This window comes from Leiobunum rupestre, chromosome 5 (assembly GCF_980474605.1).
Source record: "Leiobunum rupestre chromosome 5, qqLeiRupe1.1.hap1, whole genome shotgun sequence".
NCBI classification, from domain to species: domain Eukaryota; kingdom Metazoa; phylum Arthropoda; class Arachnida; order Opiliones; family Sclerosomatidae; genus Leiobunum; species Leiobunum rupestre.
In genome coordinates this window covers 30541664-30557394 of record NC_143388.1, presented here as the reverse complement: position 1 = coordinate 30557394, position 15731 = coordinate 30541664, and the positions used below count along the sequence as shown (strand labels likewise).

The following is a 15731-nucleotide window of genomic DNA, read 5'->3' as shown; positions in this document are numbered from 1 at the left end:
AGCAGGCCGATTTTTATAAAGTTATCTATCATAACAGTAGTGTATATGATAAAATCATTGTAAAAGACGGTTCAGTACACTATCATACCATTTTATTATAATTTTTCATGAAAAAACGTTTGAAAGAGCATATCCGAATATCTTTAGTTTCATTTTAGGTGATACATATTTTCTATCACAAATCCAATGTCGTTGTTTTGTATTTGCTTACACTCGTAAACCCCTGTCTAAAAACAAGTATGATCTAGCTTCTGAAGTCTGGCGTCCGTGGCGTGGCAATCAAATAAAATATTATCATAAGGTAGTTAATCGCAAATTTTCTTATTTTTAAATGTTTTTCTTAATTTTTTTTCCAATACCGGTATCGGCCAATATTGGCTACGCTTAAACTGGTATTGATCGATATTTGAAAAATAGGCCGATATATCGGTACATGCCTAAGTTACACGAAATTAACATTTTCATTTCTAGAGTTACGCGTAAAAATTAAATTTTCATATCTTTAAGTATATTTCTTACTCTGCCACACTTGTTGTTGATTATGATTATGAGGGTATAATCAGGTAAGCTTAATGTGGAATTCCCCCAGATAATTTTCTGTAAAATAAAGTTAATAATTATAAAAAAAATATGCTTCTACTTTTAATTGTATTTAAAAATGTTTTTCTATTCCAACAGTGTTTAGTAGCCCAAGTGCGCTATATTTAGCTAATTTTGGAAATGGAAATACGTAAGACCTACATATCAGTGCCTTTTTAAATATTTTTCCTTTTTCAAATTCCTAACCAGATTTCCATTTAATGTTTCACCAACAGGAGTGTTTTCATCAGCAATATTACTCTTATTCATTTTAAGAACTAAATTAAGTTTTCATCTTGTAAATTAATAATCTAAATCTCTAATTTTATAATGACCCTCTAGCTGGCTACTCAAACACTGAATAAAAAATGACTACTTTGTTCCGCTGCCATGCTGGTTTGCAAGTTTTAAAATCTCCAGACTTCATAGCTGGCTCTAGAAGCCAGGCTATTTTTGACCCAGTTCAGTTTATTTACACACTCATACTTAGAATTAATTTTACTTGAAATGAAATATCTTAGTTTAAAAATTTAAAGTATATTATTTAGTAAATATGCTTAAAATAAGCAAAATTAGCCAATCAATCCCTCACGACCATTTTGTAACCAAGCTTCAAAATTCAAGTTGCAATCCATCATGGCTTTTATAAATTACCTGTTTAATATTAAACTTAAGGGGTCATTATAATATAACTCACGAAGAAGAGTTCAATTGTTTGGACTATACTACAATATAATTATAATAGTATAATTCAGAAGTGTAATACAGTAGAACAGATGAAATATTTGGTGTATTGTTTGGACAAAACTACACATATTTATATAATTGGCGCCATTCGAGCACCAAACTAATTTTAGAGAACACTACAAATAGGATCCAGTCGAAAGTTTAACATGAAATCTACGATAGATTTTATTTTAACTTCAAATTGTAACCTCTAAGCAACTCGCAATTAAGTCTCTTTCAAGTCCCCAATAATGATTCTTCCCATATGAGACTAAATTGAAGTCTTAAATAACTCGTATTTTAATCTAAAATCGTAAATCATAATTAACTACTTAATTAAGTCCCTTTCAAGTCCCCAAAAATTAATCTCCTCATATGAGACTAAAGTGAAGTCTTAAATTACTCTTATTTTAATCTGACATTAACTCGTCGTAGGAAAATGGGAAGAAAACAGGCATACTTAATAATAATAATCAGCTAGACTTATACCCAAGACACCACTTTATGCCTAAATCATCAAGCGACCTTTAAAGCCAATAATTCAGGTGGCCGGGTTACAACGCGTAGGAGGGTGGTGGCCAGCCCTTCATGCCACGTGAGCCAACAGCTCCCTACACTAACTATTACTGTTAACCTCTAAAAGTTTATATGGAAAGGGAAACCCCTTAAACCAGTGGGGAGAGAACTCGCTAACTCAACGCAGAAGGAGTTGTTCCGAGTTTTCATCCAGTTCCACAAGCTGGGATCGAACCCGGCTCCTCTTGCTGCGAGGCGAAAATGCTAACCACCCCGCTACCCCACTCAACTCACCCCCTACAACTCTTTAAAATTTTTGCATAACCTTTTGAAACACCCTGTATATACGCTCTCGTCAAACATTATTTTAAATAAATTTTCCATACATTCATACTCCCTTTAAGAACCGTAGCTTTGTCAGAAAACAAGGTCGAAATTCTCGTTTTTTAAAAATTTAGCCGGCAAGGTTATGGATCCCGTTTATCCGAGATAATAGCGAAAGTGTTTTGGGTCCGAGATAGGCAAAAAATGCCGGCATGATATATAAGAATCACTCGAGTAACGGCTCAGATTACGAGAAACAAAGCAACCCCGGATTCTCTTTCGGATGCTTCGTACGTTTAATCATTTTTCTGGCCGAAATAAATCGATAGATGTCGTTACTAGTACGGGCCATTCGCTCCGCAGAAGGAAAATGTAATACAAGCTGTCGGTGGAGAATATTACACAAATACTGTCATGCCCGAACACTAAGTAATAAATAGGGGACGCGGTCTCTCTAAAAGAGGAATGGCAAGACGGAAAAGAAAATCGTTAAAAATGACAGAAAATAACAGGGATTTTCTAACAGACACTGTCGCCATCTGGATGTTGTTACGGGAGGTATTGATTCGTTTGTGTTGTTAATAGTCTTACGCTTAATGAAACTAGATTTCAAAATAATAAAAATAATAACGGTAATATGTGTTGGGGGCTGTTGGCTCGCGTGGCATGAAGGGCTTACCACCACCCCCTTACGCATTGTAACCAGGTCACCTGTTTAAAGCAAGTGGCGGCTCTATCATTGCCACCTGTATTATGATAAGGTCCTTGTTATTAGAGATGGCCATGACTCTATCCAATTCTTCGAAAAACGCGACTTTACTGGAGATCGTGGCGCCATCTATTAATGGCAAAGAAAGCTAAGATTCAAAATAGCGAAACGATAACGTAGTCAAAGATGTATTGTTGAGTATTATAATTCGACAACTTATGCTCTACTTAGTGAACTTTAACGTAAATTATATATCCAATATAAAATATATTGTTAAAAATTACTATAATTTAAGTTATCGTCAAATTTACAAACGAGCCAATAAACGCGAGGGGTAGTTTTATGTCCCGCCTTGTGGGTCAAATGTAGCTTGAGCATCTTGTTTTGATTTCGACGCTAGCGACATCTGTTGAAAAAAGAGCTATTTCTCTTCGAGCCGACACTTGCTTTAAATAGTCACATCGGCGTTTGAAATATGGCGCAAGCTACGAAGATAGGGCTAAAGAAACCCCAGAATATGAATATCAAGAGGTACGGAAGAGGAGGAGCTATTGATTTTAACCAGATTTTTCCAAACGCTGATGTGGCCCTTTAATAATTGCGAAATCTCCAATTAAATGCGTCGAATTAAATTAAACACTTTCATTTCTTTTTGTATTGAAATGATTATTTTGAGTTTCGTTAAAATAAAACCCTTTCGATAATTAGTTAAATAGTGTAGTAATTAAAGTTAAATTTTAAAGCCCCTTAGAAACTGAAAACTAGAAAGTTTTGGATAAAGTAATTACTTTAATTAAATTGGAGGGTCCTTCAAAAGGACTCGCATCCAATATCAAAGGTAATGAAATAATAATCACATTTGCTCTAACCGAATTAAGAGTCTGAAAGTCTAATAGTTTATTAATTAAATCTTTAAATTTTTGGAAAATGACTCCGCAGTGGATATTTATATATATTTTTTTAAAGGATAGCCCCTGGCGTCGTGCATTTGAAGTAGTTCAGTCGTAACGAACCCCGGTAGTTCGTTTATAATTTATGAAACGCAAAGGCGCTTTTAAGATTTTCAAGATAGCGCGGCGGAGAGCCACCTAGCGATAGAGCTATGAACTCAGTTTTGTTTCCGAAAAGCGAGGGGGTCAAAATCTCATTATTAGGCGCTTAGATAACTTTCGAATCCGCTTAGCACTGTCCCATTAGAGCAATAAATATGTTTCACTTCCGACTGTTTATAATTAAGGGTCTCCGCCTTCTCCAAACGCCAGCCTGAACAACCCATTTATTTCCACTGCCTCCCGCCAGAGGGCAGCGACGCTCGGGAAATGCCCACGTCTGAAAGAGCGTCCCAACTGAAAAATTAATTCCGAGAAATGTCCCACGCAACGTTTTGGTATTCTAGAGAGTTGTGTCTTGAATTTCTATACTTTAAAATATCTATAACGAGCCATTTTTAAGTTACAATTATCTATGAAAAGCCATTTTTAAGTTACAATTATCTATGAAGAGCCATTTTTAAGTTACAATTATCTATGAAGAGCCATTTTTAAGTTACCATTATCTATGAAGGACCATTCTGTGTTTCAAATATCTATGAAGAACAATTTTGGAGTTTCAAATGTCAACGAAGAACAATTTTGGAGTTTCAAATGTCAATGAAGATTAATTTTGGAGTTTCAAATTTAAGAACCACTTTTGTAATATCCAATTTAAGAACCGCTTTTGTAATTTCCAATTTAAGAACCACTTTTGTAATTTCCAATTTAAGCACATTTTTGAATTGTTTAAAAAAAATTCTATCAAGAGCAATTTTAGCGTGTCAAATATCTATCGAGAGCAATTTTAGCGTGGCAAATATCTATCAAGAGCAATTTTTAGCGTGTCAAATATCTATCGAGAGCAATTTTAGCGTGTCAAATATCTATCAAGAGCAATTTTTAGCGTGTCAAATATCTATCAAGAGCAATTTTTAGCGTGTCAAATATCTATCAAGAGCAATTTTAGTGTGTCAAATATCTATAGAGAGCAATTTTAGCGTGTCAAATATCTGTCGAGAGCGATTTTAGCGTGTCATATATATATCAAGAGCAATTTTTAGCATGTCAAATGACGTTATTGTAAAATCTTTGTAATTTCCAATAACAATAAAGATCCATTTTTGAAGTTCCAAATAATGACATAGTGCAATTTTTCAAATTTCACTACGTAAACATGAATTTTTCAGAAACTTCAATCAAATAATTAACACGGCAAAATAACTATAAGCTTTCAAATAATCTTTAGGGAAAATAAACAAAATTTCTACTAGTAGGTTATACTAGGGCATAATTAAAAACATAATTTCTAGGTATCAAATAAGAAGAATTTTAGCAAAGTTTCAAGATCGTTATTTTACAATAATTAGCGAGACTTCAAAATGAAAATTAAAATGTCGCGACATTTTAATTTTCATAAGCCCGACATGTCGGACTTATTACGAAATAGCGTTTTGTTCATGGAACACCTGCTAGAAAATACGAGTGCAATGAATGAAAAATGGGTCAGCACACCTAATGAAGCTGTCAAAAAGTGGGAATAATAAATTGAGCAAACAAAATCGTCGCGGGATTAAAAGCCTTTCCTCTATCACGAATTTGGCGCAGAATGAGAGCTTCTCCATTGCCCATTTCTCAGGAAAAGAAGTCTGTATCGCTCCTATCGCTTAATGAAAACCAGGAAAATGAGCGTCCCAGACAAAGCAAAAAAGAACCCTACCTGAACGTTGATTGGGTGCGCTGCAAAGTTGTCCCTGGCGAATTCTTCCTTCTTAAGATTGATCACTAGGCTTTTCGTAACCCCGACTCTACAAATATATTAAGAGACACTTTTTATTATTATTAGTCACTAAAGTCTTTCTACATTAAAGGATGGGGAAAAAAGGTCGATAAGTCGATGGTTTATACATAATTTACTGCTTAAGGAACCGGAAGTGCCGCCATATTTAACAAACACATCCGGGTACGTTAAAAATAAATAATAATCAGCTAGGCTAATATTCGAGGCACCACCTAAATCATCTAGCGACTTTTATTGCCATTAATTTAGGTGGGCTACTTTAATGGTTAAACTAGTGTTGTTAATTTTCCGGAAAAATAAAATGCGGAAATTTCAAGAAAACAAAATAAAAAATTGAAATATTTTTTACTTTTTATCGATGTAAAATGTCTAATATCAGTAAACATACTACAAAACCTTAATAGTGTTACATTGTCAATCAGTTTTAACTAGTCTAGATGTTCAGTTTTACTTTCAGATTCGAAAAAATGAGGCAAAAATGCCTCTTTATTTCAATTTGCAAACAATATATTAGACTACTCACGAAATGAAAACTTTTTTTTTATTTTTTTCGGAAAAATACGGAAAATATTCCGGAAAAAAGGCCTCGGTCATTTTCCGACTTACAACACTACCCCGTGCATTCTTAACTTACAACACTAGGTTACACCACGGTTTATATATTTACACAGGTTAGACTACTTGTACCTTCATACGTGCTAGCGTTTTGAGCCTCTTAAGTTCTTCTGACAGGCAACCCTGTTTTCTACTATGCTACTGGTACGCCCTCTAATGTATATAAACAGTACTAATTAATTTATTATAAATTTTAATTATAAATACACTAATGAGCTAACTTAAAAACAACAACATCCACTTCTTGTACAATAAAAAGTTTTTATTTTTAAAAACGTCGATGCGCGCGCCAGTGGAAAACAAGCTTAACTCGGTTAATATATACAGAACTCACCATAAACAGGTTGATTTACATAACGAGCAACGTGTCGGGTAAAGAGATTAAAAAAGGTGAAAAAATAACAAATCAAAACAGATTTTTATACCAAAACAAAGCGATAAAACTACCTGGACCGTCATCTCTATTTAATAGGTCCTCGTCAGAATTACGTTTTTTAATTATTTCTAACGACTCTCTAACATCGAGCTTTAAATAAATTGTAGTTTCAAATTTATTAATTATCTACGACACATTTAAATATAAAAATTATTTTAACAAGAGTTGATTATAGTTCAGAAACTTTACACAAGCTAGCGCTGTAGGCGCGAAGTAGAATTTTTCAAATTATCTGAGCCGAAGTAGTCTAACCTGTGCAAATATATAAAGAACTTGGTGGAAAACCCCATTACCGAGTGAGGAGAGAATCTGCAAACTCAATGCTTAAGGAGTTGTTTCGAGGTAAGCGAATTGTCATTTAACGACTTTGTTGACTAGCTTAGATTTATCTTAGTACCCTTATTAATAAAACTGCTAACTGACTCAAAGTACGTCATTACTTCATTGATTTAAATATTTAATTAGAACCTTTCAAAACCCAATAAAGACCTTACGGGAAATGACAGTAGAAAATGCTTAGTCAGAAATAACCTTTAAGAGCATTAATATTTGAAGTATCCAAATTTGGAACAAAGATTTTTGTTTTGTTTTGGCGAATCCCACTTTTTCGTCTTAAGAAATAAACTTGCTTACATCAGGCTCTTCGCGAATGCAAATACTTCGACGGGGATAAGCTTTTTACGGCACTTACGTGTTTAAAGATTCAGTCAAAATCAAAAGTAATTTGGGAGCCGTTTCAAAGAGATTAAATCTCCTTGGAGAGTCGCAAATACTCGCATTCAGCACCAGGTCGCGCTGACTTAGAAACCACTTATCTGACGGCACTAGGAGCTGCTAATTTACATCGTAAGTAACGTAATAAAATAAGTTTGAAAATTGGCAAAAAATATCAACAAATTGATTTTCTGAATTATTGCTCAATCAAAGTTTAGTTTTGTGCACAGAACCCCCTGGTGTCTAAGTATGCACAAGGTAAAATATACTGCTACTTAAGATGGTAATATACCACTCAGTTCAGGCTAAAGAGCGTCACCTAGGAGCAACAAACACAGCACCCCACACAAGGAGAATTAACGCAACCCGTCAAAAGTCGTGGATTTTAGTGTGGACAGTTTTCATTGGTTAGACGCTTTAGCGCCTGCTGCCGTCGGAAGGGGAAAATTCGGAAATTGTCTTCCCCCCGCCCGTAAAATGTGCAGCATCAACATAATTAAGTAGAAATAAATACAATTAAAAGTATGAACGAATAAAGGAACTTAAAAAGATCATTTGGCAAATTTTAGACTTGCTTTAATATTTAAATCTGGGAAAATAATAATCAGCTAGGCTAATACCCAAAGATCTAAGTCATCATAAATTAAGTTTTAATCTATCCACAACAATCGTTTTGGCGTAGGTTAGTATTTACATCTAAAAATTCGCAACTATTAACTCATAATCGTGTATATTCTCTTTTTTGACCATGGCTAAAATATAATTATTAAAGAATTTAAAACAAAGTTCTGCTACTTCATGGTATATACTTTTATTTACAAGTTTAAAAATACTCGAGACGTTTCGGACCGAGGTCCTTCTTCAGCCGCGTCTAATCATTTTCTGATTGTACATTTCTACGTCAACCCAAAAAAAAAACATTTTTTACAAAAATCTTATCAATACTAAAACATTTAAAAAAAATATATATTTATAACAATTCTAATCAATACTAAAACATATTTAAAAAATAATAATAACCACAAACAACCAACTTCACCCCCCGTTACGTTTTCTCTCCTCCTTCCTTATCTCTAAATTTTACTTTCAAATCCTTCCACCCTTTTATGTCAATTACACCCTTATACAGATTTAATTTATTAACTCATAATATTTGCGTTTGAATAGGTATTCATCAAAGACAGCGTATCCTTAACTTATCCAAACAAAGGTTCTAATTCTTCCTCCGCGGCGACAGACCAATAAACTGGAAACTTTAATATTATTTCCTGTGGACATGCATTATATATTATTATATAAATAATGAAATACCATATTCATAAAATAATAATAATATTAATCAGCTAAGCTAAAACCCGAGGCACCACCTTAGGCCTAAGTTTTCAAGCGACTTTTAAAGCCATTTTACATTAGTGCTTTCAACGGCCAACTGATCAGGTTATTCAACTCGTGATTTTCAGATATCAGATCAGGTTAATCTTGTATAATCCCTATCGTCCAGCAATTAGAATTCAAATTATATCTGATTCTTTATCTCAAGTAACCGATCTGATTAATGTCATTATACTGTATTCTGTTAGTTTAACAGTTAACTGACTTTTATGGTTAGTACATAAATAATATTCAGGAAAGCTAATCAAAATCAACAGAAACTTAATCTAACGATAAATTCAGATTAGTTTCGAGTTTTAACTATTTGGTTGGGATTTTAACCCAAATCAAATGTTCTGATAAAATCTGAACGTAAATATGGTTAATCTGATATCTGATTTACCATCATTATTAAATTAATATTATTATTTACCGTAATTAACTGAGTTCACATAACGCGACTGGAATCTGAGAATCGTTCACTTTACAGGTCTCGTATTTAAAATTAAATTTAAATTATCGGTAATATTTTTTTTCGTATCATAGGTTTACTTTGAAAAATAAAAGCAACAAAACAAATGAAACGTACCCTAACTCTTCGGTATTTATCTTTTAGCTGGTAAGAATTTATTTGGTGGCCAGCGTGGATTTTCACGAAAACCACAAAAGCGGCGGCTATACAATAAAGTTTACGCCTCAGGATAAATCGCTGGAATTCCAAAGAGTTTAGTTTCCCGATTGAAAATAGTCTGGAGCCCACTTGGACTTTGGATAAACAAAAAGATTTTAGGTAAGCGGTCTTGGGTGGGGCCCAACGTCTCCCTCTCGTGATAGATCGTCAGGGGTCCGGGTTCATTTGAATAGACGCCAAGGAGAACGTTTTAGTTTGAGTAGCAGCGAACAAACAAATTGAACGGAGCTCGCCTACAGAACCTTTTTAATGCTATTTCGGTGTAACCCTGAAAGCGTGGCCCTTAATACAACTCGATTAAGGGTGATGCAGGATTGAAAGGGTTCACTACGTAATTATATGGGTAAATACGGTTCATTTCAACTTACAAAATAATCAGATGTTTATTTAATACGATTCTCATGGTGGATAAAGTAAAAAAGAAACATTTTTCCCAATCGTTGTAAGCAAAAGAAGCTTAGAAATGGTTAGATTTGAATGAAACATATTTCAATATACTGGTAAAATGTACTTTATTTCGTTTTCAAAGATAATATAATTTGCGCAATAAATACTGAATTAAACAAATTAAAAAAAAATTTAAATTGTGGTGATAGTTGGATGAGTTACAAGGACTGACCTCTATTTGGTCGAGTTACTAAAGTAACGACATTTCCCGTGTAGGTTCTCGATTAAAGATATTTTCCTAGTTTTAATGGTAATAATTATATTTTCGTTCTAATATTACGGATATTTATCCTAGTTCTAATGGTAATTATATTTATCCTAGTTTTAAAGGTTACTATATTTCACCTAGTTCTAATTTTAACGATATTTATCCTAGTTCTAAAGGTAGCGATATTTCACCTAGTTCTAATTTTAACGATATTTATCCTAGTTCTAAAGGTAGCGATATTTCACCTAGTTCTAATTTTAACGATATTTATCCTAGTTCTAAAGGTAGCGATATTTCACCTAGTTCTAAAGGTAGTGATATTTCACCTAGTTCTAATTTTAACGATATTTTTCCTAGTTCTAATAGTAACGATATTTATCCTAGTTCTAAAGGTAGTGATATTTCACCTAGTTCTAATTTTTACGATATTTCACCTAGTTCTAATTTTAACGATATTTATCCTAGTTCTAATAGTAACGTTATTTATCCTAGTTCAAATAGTAACGTTATTTATCCTAGTTCAAATAGTAACGATATTTATCCTAGTTCTAATGGTAACAATATTTATCCTAGTTCTAATAGTAGTTTTAAGGGTTGGAGCAACAAACACAAAGAGAACGCTGCTAGCCTTTAGACACGCTAACGCAATGTTGTGTACAAATTTCATTGGACGAGCCTTTACGCTGAAAATTTTACGGAAAGGGGGAAGACAATTTCCGAATTCTCCCCTCTGACGGCAGCAGGCGCTAAAGCGTCTAACCAATGAAACAAGAAAATGCACACCTTTTGACGGGTTGCGTTCTCCTTGTGTGGGGTGCTGTGTTTGTTGCTCCTAGCTTTAAGTTATCGCAGCTTAGTAGTTTTAAAGATTATCAACTGTGTAATTGTAGTCCTAGTTTCTTATATTAACACAATACATCCTAGTTTTTTAGATCAACAATTTTTACATTATATATTAAACTTATTATTTACCATGGTGAATATTAGTAGAAATTATGAAAAGTAAACCTAAAGAGGAGGTTTTAGTTTTACCCTATATACCTAAAACCACAGAGAAACTTAAACGTATTTTGAAAAATTATAAAATAAACTTAGTATCAAAAACCACTAATATACTAAAAAATCAAATTTCTCATTTAAAACCTAAAATAGAAGATTCCGCCATTCGAGGCGTTATTTATGAAATCCCTTGCTCATGTGGAAAAACGTATATTGGTGAAACAAAACGTTCCATTTTAGACAGGATACGTGAACATAAATCCTGCGTGGCTAAGGGCGATATGAATAACGGAATTTCAAAACATATTTGGTCTACGTTAAACCACTCTATTAAATGGGATGATTACAAAATTTTAAAACGGGAAACCAATTGGTACAAAAGAAAATTCTATGAAGGATTGTATATTCGTAAACTAGGTAATTTAAATTTAGATAAAGGATGTCAAGAAGTAACTAATTGGGGTAATATTGTGATTTAAAATTTTATTTTATTTTATATTTATATTTTAATAATTCACACTGACTTACATATACTTTGGATTTATCGGTTACATTGATTCTATTACACACGTAAATTGTTAAAATCAGTAAAACTTTTGTTTATTTTTTAACACGCTGACCTTCTGCTCGCGTGATATTAGAACTTGAATATGGCGCGTGGTAAAATTTTAAATCAAATTAAAACTAACGAACGACTGAAGAAGAGCCTCGGCTCGAAACGTCTTGTATAAAATAAGTTTTATCTTCTAATACCATGCCGTTTTCTCTGAATTAAACATAATTTCTACTAATTTTTACATTAGTTTCTAAGGACCATAATTATTGATCCAGTTTCCAAGGGTATTGATATTTCTCCTATTTTCAAAGAGTAAAGTTATTTCGATTAATTTCCAACGTTAAGGCATTGATTGACGCAAACATTATACTAAAAACAATATTTAACAATAGGCGAAACTATAAAGTCCAGGGGGGCTGAAAAGATGGTAGTCACGTGACTTTCTGGAGAACAACAGCGCCATCTATCCTACGAAATACGAACTATTATTAGTTTTATTTTGCTAATGACGGTTTAAATTTTGATCGATTCATCTATTATTATTTGAAACATCTTGTAATAGAAAGGTGTCGGCAGTATCTGGAAGAAATATTATTTCTTTACCGTTGGACGGCCAACTATGAACAAGAGTGGCCGAATCGAAGCTGGCTGTGATATGGTAGTCACGTGATTTTGTTTTCCCATTTTAACAAGTTGGTTAAGACTAAATTTACTTTATATTCAATATTTCCACAAGATCAAATAATTCGATGCGATCTACCAAACATACATGTATATAATCTACTGAAAGCATAATCCACGTAACTGTGTACAGTAATTTGAATAAGATCAGCGGAGTAGAAAAGGGTAGGGTTTTCTCGACAACTTTGGATGTACTAAAATTTCACCCCCTTCTCGACCCTCCTTAGGTATTTTACATAGTTTAAAGAAGGATTTCTGGCACTGAAAAAGATACGTGGATTTGGCCACAACCATCAAAATCATCCGTAAATAAACAGATAGTTTCGTGACAACGAGCAAAACATTGTCGCCAATTTCATACATAGGAAAAAATAAAAATTAAAAGCTTTCCTAAACGAATCAACCCGTGGTAGTTCAACAAATACGACGACAAACCTCGAAAAAGAATAAATAGATGACACTAAAATTTGTCTCGACTCGTATTTGATCTACACTCTAAAAACGCGACATTCATTTTCGTGTGTACTTCAAATTTACGAAAAAACGATAAAATGTGGAAGGCCAAAAGCGTTTAAGTCTATTTGACATTTGTCACGAGCTCCTTCCACCACCCTTCCATCCCCCCATAGCGACAGCGACGGGCGATGAGGCGACATCAGTTGCCGCGAAATTTCGGACGAGATTTAAATTGTATTACGCGGAGTTTTTTTCTCTCGGGGACGTCAACGAAAAAGTAGTCCCAACTTACGCCGTGGCGAAAATGATTTATATTTTTTGGGAAAGAGTTTGAAAGATAACTCAGCTTTACATTGTTATTACCAGAAGCGTATGATATTGTCTTACAGGGTTTGTAACAAATTTCCGGAATTAAATTCCCTGACATTTCCAGGTTTTCCCTGATCAAATTGACAAATTTTCCCATTATCAAGCGACTTTTAAAGCCATTAATTCAGGTAGCCGGGTCGAGGGGCTGATCACTCCGCGTAATCGGTGTACAGAGCCGTACCTTTGACTGTACTAATGGGATTACGCGTAATCTTTGAAGTCCCCGCCTTTGGCAGTGCTAATCTAAGCGTAATCCGGTGTACAGACTTTCTAAGAGTGGTTAGAGCCTCGAGCCGGGTTACAACGCGTAGGAGGGTGGTGGCAAGCCCTCCATGCAACGCGAGCCAACAGCCCCCTACACTAACTATTACCGTTAACCTCTGCAACGGTATTATAAGAAAATTAATGAAATTATAGGAGGAAAAATGAAGTACGATAAATTAAAGGAAAATTTAGGAAATATAGGAATGGTGGTCACCCTGAACGGCTAAACAAAAATAAAACATCCCTACACATCCTATTACCGTTAACCTCAAGATGTTTTTATGAAAAGGCGACCGGAAAAACTCGAATTGAAAACTTTAAGTTATATTTACTTAATTATATCTAAATATTTATATTTAAAAATGCATTTACGACGAAATTCATCACATCGCAAGTTTCTTAAATCTATTATATTGGGATAATGATTTAGTATTTAATACATATCCCTTTTAACATTTTATATGCTTAGGAAAGGTGATCATTGATACGCTATTTGGCGGGAAGTGCACAGTCGATGGAACTTGCGAAGGTAATGTTACAAACGAATAACATAGAGAAATGGCAGTGTTACGTCACACGACGTCACCCATGCTTTTTCCTATTCGTAAAAAATTAGCGGCAAATGGCGGCCATGGCCAAAGCTACGGAGTGCTACTACTCCATTATTACTACCGATTAAACTTTGTTATTTAGAGGTTAGCGATTGACTTGCGCAAAATATAAAGTGTGATCTACTGGCCTGTGAAAGTAGGCTGCAATCAGCGCAAAAACAAGCAGCAGGGACTTTAAATTCTGTCTAAGTTTACTTTTTACGCTATTTACCTCAATTTGTTTACAAAGTCCTTTTCACCTATCACACGAACCCAAATCATAATGTTCGCGTTTCCCCGCTGCTTGGTTTTGCGCTTTGTTGCAGCTTACTTCCAGGGGCTAGTAGGCCACACTTTGAAGCTCTCTGGCGCTCTTTTAACTCATCGTAGGAAAATGGGGAAAAAACCGGCATACTTCTCAACTCACCCCCTAAATCTCCTTAAAAAATTTGCATAACCTATTTTAAAACACCCTGTATATTAAAAAAATTAGATTGACAACGAATTTTTCTCGTGCACAAACGTAAAAAGTGTATTTTCAAACCCGACTGCGGTTTCGGTTACCTTCATGGTGCCATTTCCAAGAGTGAACCAAATTCACTTTACAACATGACTTATATACAGACTTACAGAGTAATTAAAATGTATTTCTTGGAATAAAAACCTACTTCCCAAGTTCGAAATTTCATTCACCAATCAATTTGGAATACGGAATTTCTCAATGAAAAGCATCAAGTCCATCTTGAAATCTCTCAACTCTACAAATCTCGTCGCAAAGAGAACGCAACCTTAGCATTCAAAACCAGACTCGCGAGAGACAGTCACCGAGAGCGAAAACCAACGGACAGAGTCGGGGAGTGCGCGGAAATGGGATGAAGTAGAGACAGAGAAACGCTAGTGGTACGGACGTTATCTCAATACATCTCTGGGCGGAAAGTGTCATTTTACTTTGTACGCGGGAGCTTAAATCTCTGGGACTGGCGCTTGATTTGGGTGCCTTCCTTTCATTGCTAGATGAAGATAGATTCGCTTGTCCGCTGAGCGGAACCATCTCTTCTATCGAGACGAACACTTAAGCCCGTTTCCTTCGCTTAACTGCCGCCTAAGATGGAGTTACCATCTCCAAGACGGAAAACAGCCCACCCTCGTTCGCCTCTCTTAAGCTTAGTTAGATATAGACCGCCGGCGGACAAATTGAATCGGGAGTTCCTTCCAAAAAGGATAATCCTTAAGCCTTTCCATCTTTGCCGACAGAATCCTCAAAATTTAATTCGCTTCAATAGACATTTGATAATTTTCCTATTTTTAAGGACAAATTGCGAAACTTTAATTTCGAGTGTTCTATATCCCCGCTGCCAAGAATATATATGTGAAAAGCACCCTGATTCCCGGACGATAAACCCCGCCCCATCCGTATTTCCTCGCGTAATCGTTTCACCCCATGTACTGGTAAAGTGGGAATCATGCAATCGGAGGCTACAGTGGCGTGCACATTCTCCGTTAACCCGAGGACATTCTTGGTATGGTTTCGTACGTGATTAAGTCGCTTAGATTGGAAAATTTTAAGGATATTTCAAAGGTCGGCCTTTGTAAAGATACGAAGCCTCGAATAGGTCTTATTCTAAAGATTAAGACTGGATAATATCTTTGG

General features: G+C 34.7%; 1 protein-coding gene across 1 annotated transcript in view; it reads right to left on the bottom strand.

Annotated features, from left to right (window-relative positions):
• LOC149944116 (tubulin polymerization-promoting protein homolog) overlaps positions 1 to 15731 on the bottom strand; it is a 282994-nt gene that overhangs the window by 152020 nt on the left and 115243 nt on the right. The window contains exon 2 of the mRNA XM_090175647.1: positions 5603 to 5690. The gene's annotated coding sequence lies outside the window, so the exon portion shown is untranslated. The remainder of the gene's footprint in view (positions 1 to 5602; positions 5691 to 15731) is intronic.